Below are 18,743 nucleotides of genomic sequence, written 5' to 3'. Positions count from 1 at the left end.
CCAGACTGTTCCTTGTCCTCACTGCATTCTGAAAGTAGTCATCATCTCTACAACACAAACATTACATTTGACATACAGTATTTATACTTATCGCAAATATTTTGTTTGTCATTTAGATTTTGATTGTTTATGAAGTTTCATTATACATAAAATTTTAAATTATGTTTAAGGGTAACCCATATTTATTTTTATTAAGTGTTTCAGATTATACTAAATTATTGGCACATGCTATTTCATTTAATTTGTAAATCACAACTAAAGTACATGCAATATTCTCTTTTTTCCCCAAATGATGAAACTGAGGCACAGGGAAGTTCCGCATCTTGTCCAAAGTCTCACATCAACTGGTAAGTGGCAGAGATGGTCTCTAAAAGCCAGATCATTTGACAGCAGAGCCCACTTTGTTATATTACTTTCTACATTTTCTTTGAGATTTTGTCTCAAAAGACTTGACCCACTTTAATTTTACATAATTTAGTATTACATAATTTCCCTTTCCTAACACTATTCTCTTTGATTAACTCTCCAGTACTTCTCCTTCCTTTTTTTCCTCCTTTTCTCTCCCATTATTCCCCTCAGTTTGTCTTTCTTCCCCAACTACACTCTCTTTATTTCTCTGGGATTTATATGAGTGTAGGATATTTAACTGTTTGAACAGTTAAACAATTACTCTGATAATACTTATTAAATAGCCTGTCATTTTGTCAATGATTGATTGATCGATTTTTAAATATGCTCTAACCCAGCGTGGGACTTGAACTCATGACTCTGAGATCAAGAGTCATGTGTTTCACTGACTGAGCCAGCCAGGAGCCCCATCAGTGATTAAAAATGCCACCTGTATCATGTGGAAAATAAACAACCCTGTTATGGATTTTATTTCACTGTCTGTCCACTGCTATTGTGCTATACTAGTATACCACATAATTTAAATATTTTAATTCTGTAATGTCCTATTACCAAGACTTCATCCCAATAAAAAAGTATTTCAAGTTCAAAAAGTTGATTACAATGCTCATATGTTCTGCCATATACACCTTTTCTTCATTTATTCTTTCCCTTTATTTAGTAGTTTTCAAATAATGAGTTGATACCCTTACACTCTATAGGGAATATTTGGGGGATTTGGGGCAGTATCATTATAAACTGATGGATTTTAAAATACAGGTGTGCTCTACTTATCCACCTTTGGACAGCGAAAGTCTCTTTAAGCTTTACCCCGGATTATTTTAAATCAAACCTGAACAGTTTTCAGTAATTTCCATATGTTCTATGATCCAGACTCATTTTCCACATTTCTTATCCCATATCAGGAATCAGGCAGATCTTCAAGGATCTTTGGTTAATTTTATTGTTAAGTTCATGAGCTGGGCGTTAGCCATGCTCATTGCTATTGTTTGGGCATGGTTTCTAGGTTTTTATAATGGAAAAGAAAATAGATCATGACTTCATTCTGATATTTCCATTGCAATTTAGGATTATTGTCTTTGGCATTTCCTAACTGATTTTAGGTTTGATCTCTTTGATACTGAAAAATCTTTGTTAGAACAGTCATTTATTTGGTGTGCACACACATACACTTTAAGTTTTAATGTAATTTTGTCCAAAACCACACATGTATATGGTATTAAGATCAAACCAGCAAAGCAAGTTGTATTTGGAAAAGTAGAATTTCTATCTATTTTTGCCTCACCCTATAAAATAGGATATTACAAAATATGGTTTTTCTTCCATTTTTAAATAAAGGAAATATCTATCTACCCATGCATCCATCCATCTTCCCTAGAATCTTTCCCCTCTCTTGGTTAAATATTGACATTTTCTTCTTGTTATTTTCTTAACTTAACAGTCCATCTCAAAGATCATATAAAATGGCATATAAACATAAATTTTTAATTGCATAGTAGTCCATTGTGTATTCATAGTTTATTTAACTAGTCCCCTATTGATGGATATTTCTGTCAGTCTTTACTATGACAAAATCCTGTAATGAACATCATTTCTGAATGTGTTTTTTTTTTCTACTTTTGGAACGTATCATTGCTAGAACAGAGATTGCTGGGTCAAAGAATATATGTATGTTTTTCCTGTTTTGTCGAAGATTAATTGACCATAGAGTTGAGAGTCCATATCTGGGCTCTCTACTCTGTTCCACTGGTCTATGTGTCTGTTTTTATGCCAGTACTATGCTGTCTTGGTGATCACAGCTTTGTAGTAAAGCTTGAAATCAGGTAACGTGATGCACCCAGTTTTATTTTTGTTTTTCAACATTTCCTTAGCGATTCGGGGTCTCTTCTGGTTCCATACAGATTTTTTGATTATTTGCTCCAGCTCTTTGAAAAATACTGGTGGAATTTTGATCGGAATGGCATTAAAAGTATAGATTGTTCTAGGCAGGGTAGACATCTTAACAATGTTTATTCCTCCCATCCAAGAGCATGGAATGGTCTTCCATCTTTTTTTTTTTTCTTTTTGCTTTGTGATTTTTTTTGTTTTATTAAATTTATTTATTTTCAGCATAAAAGTATTCATTATTTTTTCACCACACCCAGTGCTCCATGCAATCCATGCCCTCTATAATACCCACCACCTGGTACCCCAACCTCCCACCCACCCGCCACTTCAAACCCCTCAAATTGTTTTTCAGAGTCCATAGTCTCTCATGGTTCACCTCCCCTTCCAATTTCCCCCAACTCCTTTCTCCTCTCTAACTCCCCATATCCTCCATGCTATTTGTTATGCTTCACAAATAAGTGAAACCATATGATAATTGACTCTCTCTGCTTGACTTATTTCACTCAGTCCCGTCCATGTTGCTACAAAAGTTGGGTATTCATCCTTTCTGATGGAGGCATAATACTCCATAGTGTATATGGACCACATCTTCCTTATCCATTCTTCCGTTGAAGGGCATCTTCATTCTTCCCCTAGTTTGATGACCATGGCCATTGCTGCTATAAACATTGGGGTACAGAGGGCCCTTCTTTTCACGACATCTATATCTTTGGGGTAAATACCCAGGAGTGCAATTGCAGGGTCATAGGGAAGTTCTATTTTTAATTTCTTGAGGGATTTCCACACTGTTCTCCAAAGAGGTTGCACCAACTTGCATTCCCACCAACAGTGGAAGAGGGTTCCCCTTTCTCCACATCCCCTCCAACACATGTTGTTTCCTGTCTTGCTAATTTTGGCCATTCTAATTGGTGTAAGGTGATATCTCAATGTGGTTTTAATTTGAATCTCCCTGAGGGCTAGTGATGATGAACATTTTTTCATGTGTCTGATAGCCATTTGCATGTCTTCATTGAAGAAGTCTCTGTTCATATCTTCTGCCCATTTTTTTTTATATGATTGCCTGTTTTGTGTGTGTTGAGTTTGAGGAGCTCTTTATAGATCGTGGATATCAACCTTTTGTCTGTACTGTCATTTGCAAATATCTTCTCCCATTCTGTGGGTTGCCTCTTTGTTTTTTTGACTGTTTCCTTTGCTGTGCAGAAGCTTTTGATTTTGATGAGGTCCCAAAAGTTTATTTTCACTTTTGTTTCCTTTGCCTTTGGAGACATATCTTGAAAGAAGTTGCTGTGGCTGATATCGAAGAGATTACTGCCTATGTTCTCCTCTAGGGTTCTGAAGGATTCCTGTCTCACATTGAGGTCTTTTATCCAATGGTCTTCCATCTTTTTGTGTCTTCAATTTCTTTCATGAGTGTTCTGTAGTTCCTCAAGTACAAATCCTTTACCTCTTTGGTTAGGTTTATTCCCAGGTATCTTATGGTTCTTGGTGCTATAGTAAATGGAATCGATTCTCTAATTTCTCTTTCTGTATTTTCATTGTTAGTGTATAAGAAAGCCACTGATTTCTGTACATTGACTTTGTATCCTGCCAGGTTACTGAATTGCTCTATGAGTTCTAGTAGTTTTGGGGTGGAGTCTTTTGGGTTTTCCATATAAAGAATCATGTCATCTGCAAAGAGAGAGAATTTGACTTCCTCATTTTCAATTTGAATACCTTTATTTCTCTTTGTTGTCTGATTGCTGTTGCTGGGACTTCTAATACTATATTGAACAAGAGTGGTGAGAGTGGGCATCCTTGTTGTGTTCCTGATCTCAACAGGAAGGAAGCTTTTTCCCATTGAGGATGATATTTGCTGTGGGTCTTTCATAGATAGATTTTATGAGGTTCAGGAATGTTCCCTCTATCCCTATACTTTGAAGTGTTTTAATCAGGAACCAATGCTGGATTTTGTCAAGTGTTTTTTCTGCATCAATTGAGAGGACCATGTGATTCTTCTCTCTTCTCTTATTAATTTGTTCTATCACATTGATTGATTTGGGAATGTTGAACCATCCTTGTAGCCCAGGGATAAAAAGACAGTCTCTTCAATAAATGGTGCTGGGAAAACTGAACAGATATATGTAGAGCAATGAAACTCGACCATTCTCTTACACCGTACACAAAGATAAACTCAAAATGGATAAAATACCACAACGTGAGACAGGAATCCATCAGAATCCTAGAGGAGAACATAGGCAGTAATCTCTTCGATATCAGCCACAGCAACTTCTTTCAAGATATGTCTCCAAAGGCAAAGGAAACAAAAGTGAAAATAAACTTTTGGGACCTCATCAAAATCAAAAGCTTCTGCACAGCAAAGGAAACAGTCAAAAAAACAAAGAGGCAACCCACAGAATGGGAGAAGATATTTGCAAATGACAGTACAGACAAAAGGTTGATATCCACGATCTATAAAGAGCTCCTCAAACTCAACACACACAAAACAGGCAATCATATAAAAAAAAAAATGGGCAGAAGATATGAACAGAGACTTCTCCAATGAAGACATGCAAATGGCTATCAGACACATGAAAAAATGTTCATCATCACTAGCCCTCAGGGAGATTCAAATTAAAACCACATTGAGATATCACCTTACACCAATTAGAATGGCCAAAATTAGCAAGACAGGAAACAACATGTGTTGGAGGGGATGTGGAGAAAGGGGAACCCTCTTCCACTGTTGGTGGGAATGCAAGTTGGTGCAACCTCTTTGGAGAACAGTGTGGAAATCCCTCAAGAAATTAAAAATAGAACTTCCCTATGACCCTGCAATTGCACTCCTGGGTATTTACCCCAAAGATATAGATGTCGTGAAAAGAAGGGCCATCTGTATCCCAATGTTTATAGCAGCAATGGTCATCAAACTAGGGGAAGAACCAGGATGCCCTTCAACGGAAGAATGGATGAGGAAGATGTGGTCCATATACACTATACACTATGGAGTATTATGCCTCCATCAGAAAGGATGAATACCCAACTTTTGTAGCAACATGGACGGGACTGGAAGAGATTATGCTGAGTGAAATAAGTCAAGCAGAGAGAGTCAATTATCATATGGTTTCACTTATTTGTAAAGCATAAGAAATAACATGAAGGACATGGGGAGTTAGAGAGGAGAAGGGAGTTGGGGGAAATTGGAAGGGGAGGTGAACCATGAGAGACTACGGACTCTGAAAAACAAGCTGAGAGTTTTGAAGGAGCGAGGTGTAGGGCGTTGGGGGAACTAGGTGGTGGGTATTAGAGAGGGCATGGATTGCATGGAGCACTGGGTGTGGTGCAAAAACAAGGAATACTGTTATGCTGAAAAAAAAAAAAAACAGCCTAATATCCAGCAATAATTAATGATCAAACAAAGTACGAGGTAGCATATAAGAGAATGCACTGCAGTTATTGAAAATCACATTATGTAAGAATATAAAATGACCTGGAAAAATGATTATAGCTCATCATTCAATAAAGAAAAGCATGTCTCAAAAAAAAGAGTATATGTATATATAATTTTTCTAGATATTACCAAATTTTTGTGCAAGCTTACATTCCAATGATAATTTATGAGTGTCTGTATCTTTGAGTCCCAACAACACTGTGTTTTGTCAAACTTTTGACGTTTGGCAATCTGACAGGTGAGCAATGTTATTTCAGTATAGTTTTTAATTTTTATGCTTTTTACTATGAGCGCCAGTGAATACCTTTTCATATGTTAAGGACATATGACTACAATTACAGGATTATACATTCCTGTAAATTGATGGTTTTATGTGTTTTTTCCATTTTATGTATTTTCCCATTAAAAAACCTATAAGGTTTTTAAAATTATTACTTAGAAATTCTTTTATTATCAAGATTAAGTCTTTCACTGTAATTTGTATGTAAGTTTCAAATTGTTTTGGTACTTGCAAAATTATATTTTATTTAATTTATATCACCTATAAATTTATATATAATCTATAATTTTATATGATATAAAATATAGTTTTCCCTTATTAAGTTATTATTAGGTAAATCATCCTTATTTCCTGATTACAAAATAATTCATCTATATTTTCTTCTAGTATTTCCAAGTTTTTATTATTCACATTTAAAATCTCTGATTTACATTGTTTTTTTTGGATATGTGTTATGAGGAATAAACCAATGTTTAATTTCTCCCTTGGTTATTCATATATCCCATTTCTGTTCATCAAGAAGTTCATCTCTACCCCACTGATATGAGATGTTATAATGCTACATATTAAATTTTCATATGTAAGTGAGTCTATTTCTGATTCTTTGCACACTGTTCTCAATTATTAAGCCTTTGCAATTTTTTTTTTTTTTTTTGTTCTTACAAATGAACTTTGTAATTAACTTGTCTGGGTCCAGGAAAAAAAATACAGTTATTTGTTATTTGGGGTCTTGTTATATTTACATATTAACTTATGGATAATATATTTTTAATGATGTTGAATGTTCTTTCCAAGAACATGGTACATCTTTCAGTTTGTTCAAATTTGCTTTTCTTTCAGAGCGTTTTATAATATTCCTCATAAAATTTTTACATATTTTTTCTCAACTTTTATTCTCTTTTTTTGCTACTATAAGTAGAGTCTACTCTTTGAATATATCTTCCAGACAGTTTCATTTGTAAATTCGTTTGAAATTTCCAGCTTTTGTGCAGAGGTATTACAAGCTGCAAGTGTATTTGATTTTACTTAATTTTTATAGTAGGGCTTTCATAGATTTTCAGGGAGAGGGTGCTTTCCAGATAATCATTTCATCATCAAATAAAAACAACTTTACTTCTTCCTTTTCTGTTCTTAAGGTTTGAGTTGCATTCCTATTTAATTCCATTGCTAATGCCTCCAGTACAATGATGAATAGTTCTGAGCATAGTGTGCATATTTTTTGCCCAGTTTTAGTGGTAAAGACATTATTTTTCCACGTTAAAAATGATGTGGAATTGGGGCTGAGGCATATATATATATATGTACATATGTATACATATGTATATATGCACATACGTATGTGTATATACATATATGTGTATATATACATGTATGTACTCTATCCTTTAAGGAAGTGTATATAAGTGTATATAAGTTATATATAAGTGTATATAAGTTAATATTTATTGTTTTTTTCACATGGATTATTTTGACTCATTAAACTTTATATCATTTTGACATGTTCCAAAAAAAATTTGTATTGAAACTGTCGATATATATGAATTATTTTGGGGAGAATAGGCAAATTTATAATGTTAAATCTTTCCATGCTCTTTAGAGGATTTTTGTGGTTTTCTGCATATAAGATATAGTCCACTGTTTTGTTTTTTGGTGCACATCAAGGCCATAGTTTCATGCCTTGCAAAGAACAGGTGATCAACAATTATTTGATAAAAGAAACAATGAATGCACACATATATTTATTTTTGTATATTTAAAAAGTATTTACACTGTGGTCTGCTTTTAATGAGATTTTTGTTATGCCCTCACATTATTGCATATGCATATATTGCATATGCAATAATGCATATATGTATATAATGCATATAATATATAATGCATAATACGTGTATATATGCATATATATGTATATATATGCAAAATGCATATATATGTATATAATATACTATATATAATATATAATGTATATATACATATATATGTATACACACTCAAGCTGTTGTTTTAAAAAAATCTTCATTGAAATATAATTCATATATAATAAAAGTGATTTATATAAAGTATACAATTCAATGATTTTTGTACATTTACAGAATTGTGCAACTATGACCATGATGTAAGTTTGGACTATTTTCATCAGCCCAAAAAGAAAACTCATATCCACTAGCAGCTATTTCCCATTAACCCCTCCTGAAAAGTAGTAATCTACTTTCTGTCTACAGATTTGCCTATTGTAGACGTTTCCTATAAATGGAATAAACAACACACAGTCTCTTGACACCAGCTTCTTTCACTTGTGTAAGTTTACAAAGCCCACCCATGTTGTAGCCTGTCTTAGTACTTCATGCCTTTCTTATTTCTCAGTAACATTCCTGGGTATGATTAGACCACCATGATTTATCAGTCCGTCCAGTTAATGGACATCTGGAATGTTTTCACTTTTTTTTTTTAAGATTGTATTTATTTATTTGACAGAGAGACAGATCACAAGTAGTCAGAGAGTCAGGCAGAGAGAGAGGAGGAAGCTGAGCAGAGAGCCCAATGTGGGGCTCGATCCCAGAACCCTAGGATCATGACCTGAACCGAAGTGAAGGCAGAGGCTTTAACCCACTGAGCCACCCAGGCGCCCCTGTTTTCACCTTTTAACTATTGTAAATAATGCTACTAAGAAAGTTCATGCCCAAGTTTACTTATACATGTCTTCATTTCTCTTAGGTATGTACCTTGGAGTGGAACTGTGGATCATGCAGTAATGCTCCTTTACTTTCTGAAAGACTACCAAACTATCTTTCCAAGTGGCTGTACCATTATCATGTTGAGCATCTTTACATCTGTTTTATGGCCACTTGCCTATATTCTTTAAAGAAATGTCTACTCAAAATCCTTTATGCTTGGGGGTGTCTGGGTGGCTCAGTGGGTTAAGCCTCTGCCTTTGGCTCAGGTCATGATCCCAGGGCATGACCTGGGCAGGGAGCCTGCTTCCCCATCTCTCTCTGCCTGCCTCTCTGCCTGCTTGTGATATCTCTCTCTCTCTCTCTCTCTCTCTCTCTGTGTGTGTGTGTCAAATGAATAAATAAAATTTTTTAAAAAATCCTTTGTGCTTTTATTTTCCTTTCCTATTATTGAATTGTAAGAGTTCTTTACATATTCCAGATACCAGTGTCTATCTTTCTCTCTCTCTCTCTCTCTTTTTTTTTTTTTTTAGATTTTATTTACTTATTTGACAGAGAGAGAGCACACAAACAGGGGGAATGGCAGGCAGAGGGAAAAGGAGAAGGAGGCTCCCCACTTAGCAGAGAGCCCAATGTGGGGCTCAATCCCAGGACGACCTGAGCTGAAGGCAGATGTTTAGCTGACTGAGCCATCCAGGAGTCCCTAGATACTAGTCTTTTACTAGACATATGATTTGCAAATATTTTATCTCATTCTGTAGGTTGTTTATCTTTTTTATTTTATTGGGGTACTCTTTGCAGCATACATATTTCATTTTTATGAAGTCCAAATTATCTGTTTCTATTTACATTCCTTGTGTTTTGGTGTCACATCTAAGAAGTGTTTGCATAATTCAAAGTCACAATGCTTTACTTCTATTTTTTTTCTTCGAAGACTTTTATAGTTTAGGCTCTTACTTTAAGGTCCATGATCCATTTTTGAGTTAATCTTTGCATGTCGTATAGGAAAGGGGTCCTGATTCATTTTCTTATATCTGAAAACCCAGCTATGTTAACATCATTATTTGGAAAAACTCTTCTTTCCCCCACTGAATTGCCTTGGCACACTTGTCAAAAGTTATTTGACTATAAATATAAGAGTTTATGTCGAGACTGTCAGTTCTACTCTTTTCATTTAAAGATCTATGCTTAGACCAGTACCACATTATCTTGATTACTGGGACTGTAACAAGTTATGAGATTGCAAAGTGTGAATGCTCTTTGTTTTTGTTTTCAAGATTGTGTTGGTTACTCTGCTCTTGCTTCGTTTGAAATCAGCCGATGTTTCAAATTCTATCATGTGCTTTATTTGAACTTTTAGCTGTTTTGTTCAGTTTTATCAAGAGGTCAGTTATGAACTTGCCCTCATCTCTACTGTGTCTCATAACTCTCTGGTTCCATCACTAAAATTCCAGATCGATGTCAGATAATAGTAATGATGGCATGAAACCTTGTAACATTCCTGACTTCAATGAGAATTATTTTAAAGGTTTAAGTTAATTATGATGTTGGCTATTAATTTTAGATAATGTTCTTGATCAAATTCTTCTTAGTTCATTAAGACCTTGTGATCAGAAATGAATATGGTTTTTCTCAAATTTCTCTGTCTTCATTTTCCTATCTATGGAACAAGGGAATTGAGACTAGCTTAGATCTCAAAGTCCAGTCAAATAAATGCTAACTTTGAGGTCAGACACCACTGGCTTTTTCTTTCCAGCTTTCCTAACCAACTCTGGGATAACTGGAGCCATTAGTTAATATTTTCAAACTTAAATCCTCATTGACAAAAAGTCTGATGACTCATCCTTAGCTTAAGAATTAGATGCAGAGTAACTGTTATACAATAAACAACCAAGAGACAGTAACGTTCATTTGTTTTATGATTTATAAGGTCTTTCTAGCTTTCAAAAAAGCTCTGGAGTGCTCTGCATATAACTTTTCACAAGACTCAATTACATCAAAAACAGGACAGCTAAGTAATTATAACCTAATTTGATGGGAGTGCAGGTTTAAACTTCAAGTTGTTAAAAAGCGGACTAAATTTTCCCAGGCAGATCCCTGATGGTTTGCTTGTGGTATCTAGTTCTGCCACTTAAATACAAGAAAACGCAACAATGGAATTGAGGTACATTTTTATCCTATTCACACAACCTCACATCAAAATTAGTTGACTGTTCCACAAAGATTCAAAGAGATCTTAGGGATGTGAGGCGTATCAGCAGGCAGCTAATTCAATTTCAGACACAAAGCATCACTGTTCATTCTGTGGCTTCATCGTGGCTTCGTTTATCATGCCATTTATCACGCCCTTTCACTAATGCACCTTTTAAGGTAATTAACAATCTTTTACCATGAATTTAATGACCTATGCACATGTTGTGGGTCAAGCACTGTGTGATACTGAAACCAGTATTTGATTTCTAGTGAGTATGGATGAGTGCTTGAATAGATCTGTAGTTGCATGGATAAAAGAAGAAAGGAACCAATAAATTAATTAGCAATTTAATCAGCTACCTTTGTGCTTTTCCTATTCCACTTCCACTCACCAGTACTAAATATATAGAAAAAAAAATTATGTGCAATCATGTAAATACTCATTGCTTTTATTCCCTTGCAAGACACACTCTATCACTGATATCATTTCTAAGCACCTCCTGTTAATTAATTAATTGATTAGAGAGTTGAGCTAAGTCAATCTGATCATACTGTGCTTGGAAGGGTGTCCAAAGACTGAGACATTAAACACTCTTAAGTAAGTGTGTTTAGTGTGGATTCCTGATTTTTTTTTCCCCCCCTGGAATTTATAGCTCACTAATCCATCTTGAACAACTAGTTCATGAGAGGAACAGTATGGAAGACTCTTTTGGTGTTACAGGAGAATTACTGGAGACTCACTGCTCATTTTTCTTTTTCTTTTTCCCCCAGACACCTGAGTCCCCCCAAATCCCACCGCAGGTTGTCTTAAGGCATGTTTATCAGCACGTTTACAGAGCTTCTAATTAATTCTTTGTAATTGCATAGTATTTTTCTGCCTCTGTTTCTCTCCGCTGTCCCAGACTTGGAAACAAGATGTTCCACCTCTGGAGACTGGCCCTGGTAAAAAAACCTATTAATAAATAATTAAGTTTGGAGACTCCTGCAGTGGTGAGTCATGAATGGAGAGCATGTGGAAGCCGTCTCCATGGTAACGTACCAACAGGAACCGAACTGCTCTATTTCTCTCTTCATAAGTGTGGAGAGAGTGGGGGCAAAGCATAGATTCAGAAGAGATTTATTTTTGTATTTTTTTTTTTTTTTTGGTTTTCGTTTTCTTTTCAGAAAATCTGTGATTGAATTTAGAATTCAAGAAATGTTACGTTGATGGCCAATGAAGCATGATCTGTAACTGAATACAAAATCTTCCTCCGCCACCCATCCTCATCTCCGGCTCCCCAGATCCGCCCAGCCTCTGCAGCTGGCTCTTCCCAGCCCTGTTGTGCTAAGTACACTCCTCTTTGCCGTGAAAGTGGTCCTGAAAGCCCATTGCTGTCTCTGCCCTGGGATCCTGCCTGAAAGCTCACTCACTTCTCTGTCCTTTCCCTGCTCGCTTATTCTGTAGTTGAAACTAACACTCCGTAGAACAGAAGTAACAGAAATTGAGGAGTAAGGCAGCTTTGGATCCTGGTCCCTGCCTCTCCAAACACTAACTATGTGACTTAGGAAAGTTATGGGACCTCTCTCCATCAGTAACATAGCCCATAGAATGGAAATGATAATTCCCTGGCAGGGTTGCAGTGAAATTTAAAGGAAGTAGCACAAAGTGGGGGTACGAGAAGAGATGTTTTGCTTCAGACTGTCTGGATTTGAATCTTCTCTTTGCTGTTTACTCATTTTCTCTTTCAGGGCAATTTACTTACTTTCTCTAAGTCTCAGTTCCTTATCGGAAAAGTTGAGAAAGCTATCATCTACTCCCTAGACTTATTTGGAAGAGTAATTTACAGAATGTATAGAAAAAGCTTTTGGCTGGGCACCTGGGTGGCTTGATTGGGTAAGCATCTGCCTTTGACTTAGGTTATAATCTTGGGGTCCTGAGATCCAGCCCTGCATGTGGTTCCCTGCTCAGCAGGGAGTCTGTTTTTCCCTCCCTCTCGGCCCCTCCCACCTGCTCATGCTCTCTATCAAATAACAAATAAATCTTTAATATAAAAATAATTTAAAAAAGAAAAGCCGGGCGCCTGGGTGGCTCGGTGGGTTAAGCCACTGCCTTCGGCTCAGGTCATGATCTCAGGGTCCTGGGACCCAGTCCCGCATCGGGCTCTCTGCTCAGCAGGGAGCCTGCTTCCTCCTCTCTCTCTGCCTGCCTCTCTGCCTGCTTGTGATCTCTCTCTGTCAAATGGATAAATAAAATCTTTTTAAAAAATAAATAAATAAAATAAATTTAAAAAAAGAAAGAAAAAAGAAAAGCCTTCAGCAAACTGTGAACAATTGTTATTTGTCATAATAAGGCATTTGATGAACTATTAAGTATTATTAAAATGATGAGTTATTTTGTGAGACAATGGAAACCTGATAGAATGATCTAACAATCCTTCCTAAATAGGTGGGGATCGGCAGCATGAGAACATCACAGGGGTCACTAACCCCCTGTCCCCTTGCCCATACTGGCACTTCATTCTGCATCAGATAAAATCCTTGACTTTCCGAACTATGTCTAAGCCTACACTTCTTTGCAGAATCGTGGCCCAAGCTAATATTATCTCAGCATGGAGGTCATCTGTTCTGGGTATTTTCCATTCTGCTCTCTCTGATTTTTTGCTGTGTCTCAGGAATCGGACTTCTGCAGTTGGCCCCTCTGAAGCTTGTTCTCAGGCAGCTTCCAGGTGTATGAAGCCAATAAGAACAACACGGTGAGAGCTACGCCAAGTACCCAATGGGACAGGGACGAGATGTGGAGCCCGGAGGGTTCTCTGTGCTCTCCCTTGGTTCTTCCAAGTCCAACATAAACTATGACAACTCAGTAAATACTGAGTGAGAATTTTGGCCTTTCAATCACAAGTTATGGGCCATTCTAGCATGTAAAGAACCTGATGACAGAGGACAGTAAGAAAAAAGAATCAACAGTAGAAAGGGAAAGCTATGACTACCTACAGTAGAGGTAATGATAAGAACTATGCATATTTTGGGTTTTTTTTTTTTTCTCTACCTTTTCCTCCTACCTTAGATATGGGGTCTGAGAAATGGCTACCATTGTAATTTAAGTTCTACGTAGAGGTGCAGCTGAATCGACATCATCCTCTGACAATGTGGTGCTAATGGAGACTTTTTCTCTCATCTGTTTGGGGGATGAGTATTTATTTAATAATTTGAGTAAGAACAAATGGCAAGAATGGCAAAAAAGGTAGACTGTGCTGGTTATTGTTCACTTATTCTACTTCCCCAGACCTCCAAGGCTATTCTTCTTTCTCTGTCTTACTCTGCCCCCCTGAGAGCTGATGTCTGCAAACTTCCTGCTTCCAGCTTCAGGTTGGGTTTGGTCAAGGGGAGGTATCAGCAAATGACTAAAGGGTGGGAGAAGAAAACTAGAAGAAAGAGAGTGTGGGCTTTCTCTGTCCTGCCCTTTCCCTGTCTCCATGTCTGTGGCAGCTGCCTTGGCCTAGGGTAACTACAGTTTGGACAAGGATGATTCTTCCACATCTCATGGTCCCACTAGGCTCCTGTGACAGGATTGCCTCTCTGATTCCTCTTCAGCCATGAGGCTGTTAATGGCTCCCCCTTGCTACATTTCTGGGTGCCTCACCATCTCTATTTGCATGCTTAACCCTGACAGCTCCTCTTTAATTAATCTCTTCTGTAAAATCTCTTCATTTGAACCTAACTCTGCTTCCTACCAGGACTGTCACTCACATAATATCCCACATGGAACCTGCTCCCAGACCCTGTTCAGTGCCTTTCATCTCCATATTGCCCACACATAGGAGGCCCTCCATAGAAGTCCTCAAAGGAGATTTTGGAATTAGAGTTATTTAGGATTACCTAGAAGGAGATTAGCCAGAGCACCAACACAATTCAAAGCAACCAGGACTCTCCTTTGCGATTAATATCTATAGATAAATATTGGGAATCTTTTTTTTTTTTCAGCCCAAAATGTCACCAATGACAATTATATTTTTTTATTTAATTTCTTTTCAGTGTAACAGAATTCATTGTTTATGCACCACACCCAGTGCTCCATGCAATCCGTGCCCTCTCTAATACCCGCCACCAGGCTCCCCTAACCTCCCACCCCCTGCCCCTTCAAAACCCTCGGATTGTTTTTCAGAGTCCATAGTCTCTCATGGTTCATCTCCCCCTCCAATTTTCCCTCAAGTCCCTTCTCCTCTCCATTATATTTTAAAAATAAATAAATAAATAAAACATTTACAAATGGTTCATTTATTGTTGAGAACTTTCCTGATTTTCTTCCCTAAATTGACTTGGCATCTGTGGTACAACCATAGATAATGTGAGTGGTGCCTTGGGAAGTTGACTTCCAGATCACTCTGGAGGAAGAAATAACTGCCTATGGATTTTGAAAAGTCTTTAAACCAGAAATATTGGAAATAATGTCTCAAGATCCTCTGGACCATGGGCTCCCTAAGCAATGAGATATGCCACCATAGAACTCTTCAGCTCCATCCAAGAACCAATGCAACAGGCTCTTCCCAGGCAAATTCTCTCATCCCTTCTATGAAATGAGTTTTATAAGCCACAGTTAATTTTCCATTCTGCCTTCTAGACACCACTTTCCACTGTATTAGCATCTACAAATCCTATAGGAGAGAGCAACTCAAAAACAAAACAAACAAACAAACAAAAACCCTGCTGTAATATCCCCACTTTTTTCCTTTCAATCTCCAAGAATATTTCATTTCCTGCTTTGGGAAGCAACCTCTTGTCTCTTCCTGCCATCTGGACTTTTTAGTTTATCACTTCGGTTTTAGAAAGTTATCAAGTCTCTGCATTCTCTGTTGGGCAGTTTTAATCCAAGTGATCCCTTTCTTTATTCTCCATGTCTGCCGGCCTGTCTAATGCATTCTCCTGCCTTGGCATTATCTGCGATCTCTGGCTTCTTCTATTGGCTTTCCATCCTCATGGCCTCTGTGTATTTTATAAACATCTTGACTGATGGATTTCACTTAAAGGAATGTGGTTTTACCCCAAATGAATGCTTAGAAAGCAGCAGATGAAATTTTAGTTCTCCAAAATGCAATGGATGTAAATCTGATTAATTGTCTAGGAGTCTGGGAACATCCGGGGATCTCATTTCCTGCCTAAGTCGCTGGAGCTTTCACATTAACTTTTGGCAGGTAGTACGGTTGGGCCCAGTCATTCGTCACCAATAACAGCACTGAAAACACATCAGGTTTGAAATTTTTGACAGGTAGATTGGGCTCTGCTTTCCAGTAAAGCAAATTTCAGTAACCCAGCACTTTTTTTTTTTTTTTTTTTTTTTTTACTCTTTCCTCGATCCCAGAAAGGTTTCCACATATTAACAATGGGTATCCATAGGGCTCTTTTTCTTCTGTCATTACTCCAAGAAAGACCCTGTGGCTGCAGAGTTCTTTCCTGAATAATATACAATTTCAGGAAAGGAATTCCATGCGAGGCCACCATATTTGGGTTCTCCTAAGGTTTACTGAGCTTATCTCAATAACTAAGGTAGGCATTATAGGGGTTTTGTGCCTAAAAGGGAAACACATGTCCATATAAATATTTAGATGCTAATATTTGTAGAAGCTTCCTGTAGATGCTAGCCAATATCCGAACACACCCCAATGTCCATCTACGGGTGACTATATAAACAAATTGTGGCTTTACCGATATGGTGAGATACTACTCAGGAATAAAAAATAATTAACTGCTGATACACAAAACGGATGAATCCCAAACTAATTATGTTAAGGGAAAGCAACCAGGCAAAAAAGAATGCATACCGTACGGTTCCATTTATATAAAATTCTAAAAAATGCAAATGAGTCCACAGAATCTCAGAAAGCAGATTGGTGGCTGCTAGGGGATGGAACTGGGGGACAGGATACAGATGGAGAAGGGCAGGTGGAAGGATTGCAAAGGAGCACAGAGTAACTTTGGGGGCCGAAGGATGTACATTCATTATCTTAATTGTGGCTCTCACAGGTATGTACATATGTCAAAACTTAGCAAATTGTATACTTCGAAGAAATTGTTTATTGAACATCAATTCGTTCTCAATTAGAAATAAAAACAAGGATCTGGAGTCGGACTGCCTGGGTTCACATGTTGGCTCTCACCTTCCTAAGTTATGTGAGGCTGGCAGCTTACCCATCTCTGTATTGTTTCCTTAATCTCACACAAAGGGAAAAAGAGAGACCTATCTTATAAGGTTATCGTGAATGTTCAGTTTGTTGATCATGTGAAGCACTTAAAACAATGCCCAACACATAGTAAGTACTCAGTCATGTTAGTTATGATCATGTTTATTAGGTGTCTGGCACCGTGACCAGCAATTTTCATACATCATCCCATCGGAGCGTCCCAATAATCAGGTGATGCGCTCGGAGTCATCCCACGGAGCCGGAGACGGATGTGCCATGTCACATAGCTAATGACAAGGCTGTAATTACTAACCTGCCAGATGAACTCCAAAACCCTCCGTCTTCTCTCCAAACAGCCACAAGTCCTGCCCAAGGCCCAGAACAGTCCTGTTAATGCACTCTGCATCGTTGGCATATCCTCGGGAAAAGGAAAGTGACTCGCTGAGGGATCTGCTCCGTGGTCCCCGCTGTGGGGGTTGTGAATTTCTGGGTCATCTTGGCCAAAAGACTTCCTGGCTCTGGCTCTGGTACTTCCCACTAAGCTCCCTGCAGGTTTCTCGGTGGGGACCAATCCCACCTGGGTGCCCTAAGATTGTCGTGTTCTTTTTTCTTCCTTTTCCTTCCTTCCTTGTTTTCTTTCCTTTTCTTTTCTTTTTCTTTCTTTTCCTTTCCCTTCTCGTCTCTTTTCTTTTTTTCCTTCCTTTCTTTCCTTTCTTTCTCTCTTTCATTCCTCTCTCTTTCTTTTCCTTTTTCTTCCTTTCCTTTTCTTTCCTTCCTTTCCTCATTAAAAAACAAAATTTCCTTCCTACGTATCTATATATAGAAATGTGAGCCCAGATAAACAGAATCAGTGTGAGGCAAAGATCTGGGGAACAAGCGGACCTGATCAGAGCTATTTCCATGGAACAGTCCACAGAACCTCAGCTTTAGCCCCTCTACTTGTCTGCCCCAGATCCGCTTCCAGGCAGGAGGTAGCCTGATAAGGAGAGGGGGCGGAAGCATTGGGCAAAGAAGGAGGGGACCTGCAGGTGGGGTCATATCCCATCATTTATTATTTTCCTGACTCCAGAGAGGTCTCTCCATTTCCCTGAGACTCAGAACAATCTGTAAACCAGCCACGGCAATCCTGCTTTGAGCAGCACTTCCCGGATCCATACGGTATGGCTGCCTCATCACATCTCTTATAACAAGGTAAGTGCTGTTGTGTTCATTCCTAGAAATGGAAGTTCAGAGAGGTTCTGTAATCCCTTTTCAAGGTAGCTAGTAGTGAAATAACGATGAACAGGTCTCCCAGGCCTGATGGGAGAAGCACGAAAAATAGAAAATACCGAGAATACTCTACAAATTGCCAATAACTAGTTAAAAGAAAGATCTAGAGAGTCACTAAGACATAGCACAGAAAGCATTGACCTTGGAAGAGGGCATCCCATGTTCTGATTCTCTGTCACCAAATAGCAGTGTGGTTTGGGCAAGTTATTTAATTTCTAGGGACTCAGTTCCCTCATCTGTAGAATAAAATGGTTTTCCCCTGAGTGATCACTAATATCTTATGATTTTTTTAACCATCAAACTCTTTTCTAATGGGCACCTGAATCACTCCTATCCCACTAAGTTCCATACTTCCTTTCTAGAAGTGGGTTGGAAAGAAAGAAAAAAAAAAAAAAAGAGGTTGAAGGAAAGCTAAAATTCAAAGAAAGGATCTTGGAAGACATTAGGTC

Source organism: Mustela lutreola, chromosome 7, assembly GCF_030435805.1.
Source record: "Mustela lutreola isolate mMusLut2 chromosome 7, mMusLut2.pri, whole genome shotgun sequence".
NCBI classification, from domain to species: Eukaryota; Metazoa; Chordata; class Mammalia; order Carnivora; family Mustelidae; genus Mustela; species Mustela lutreola.
Note: the sequence above shows the minus strand (reverse complement) of the source record.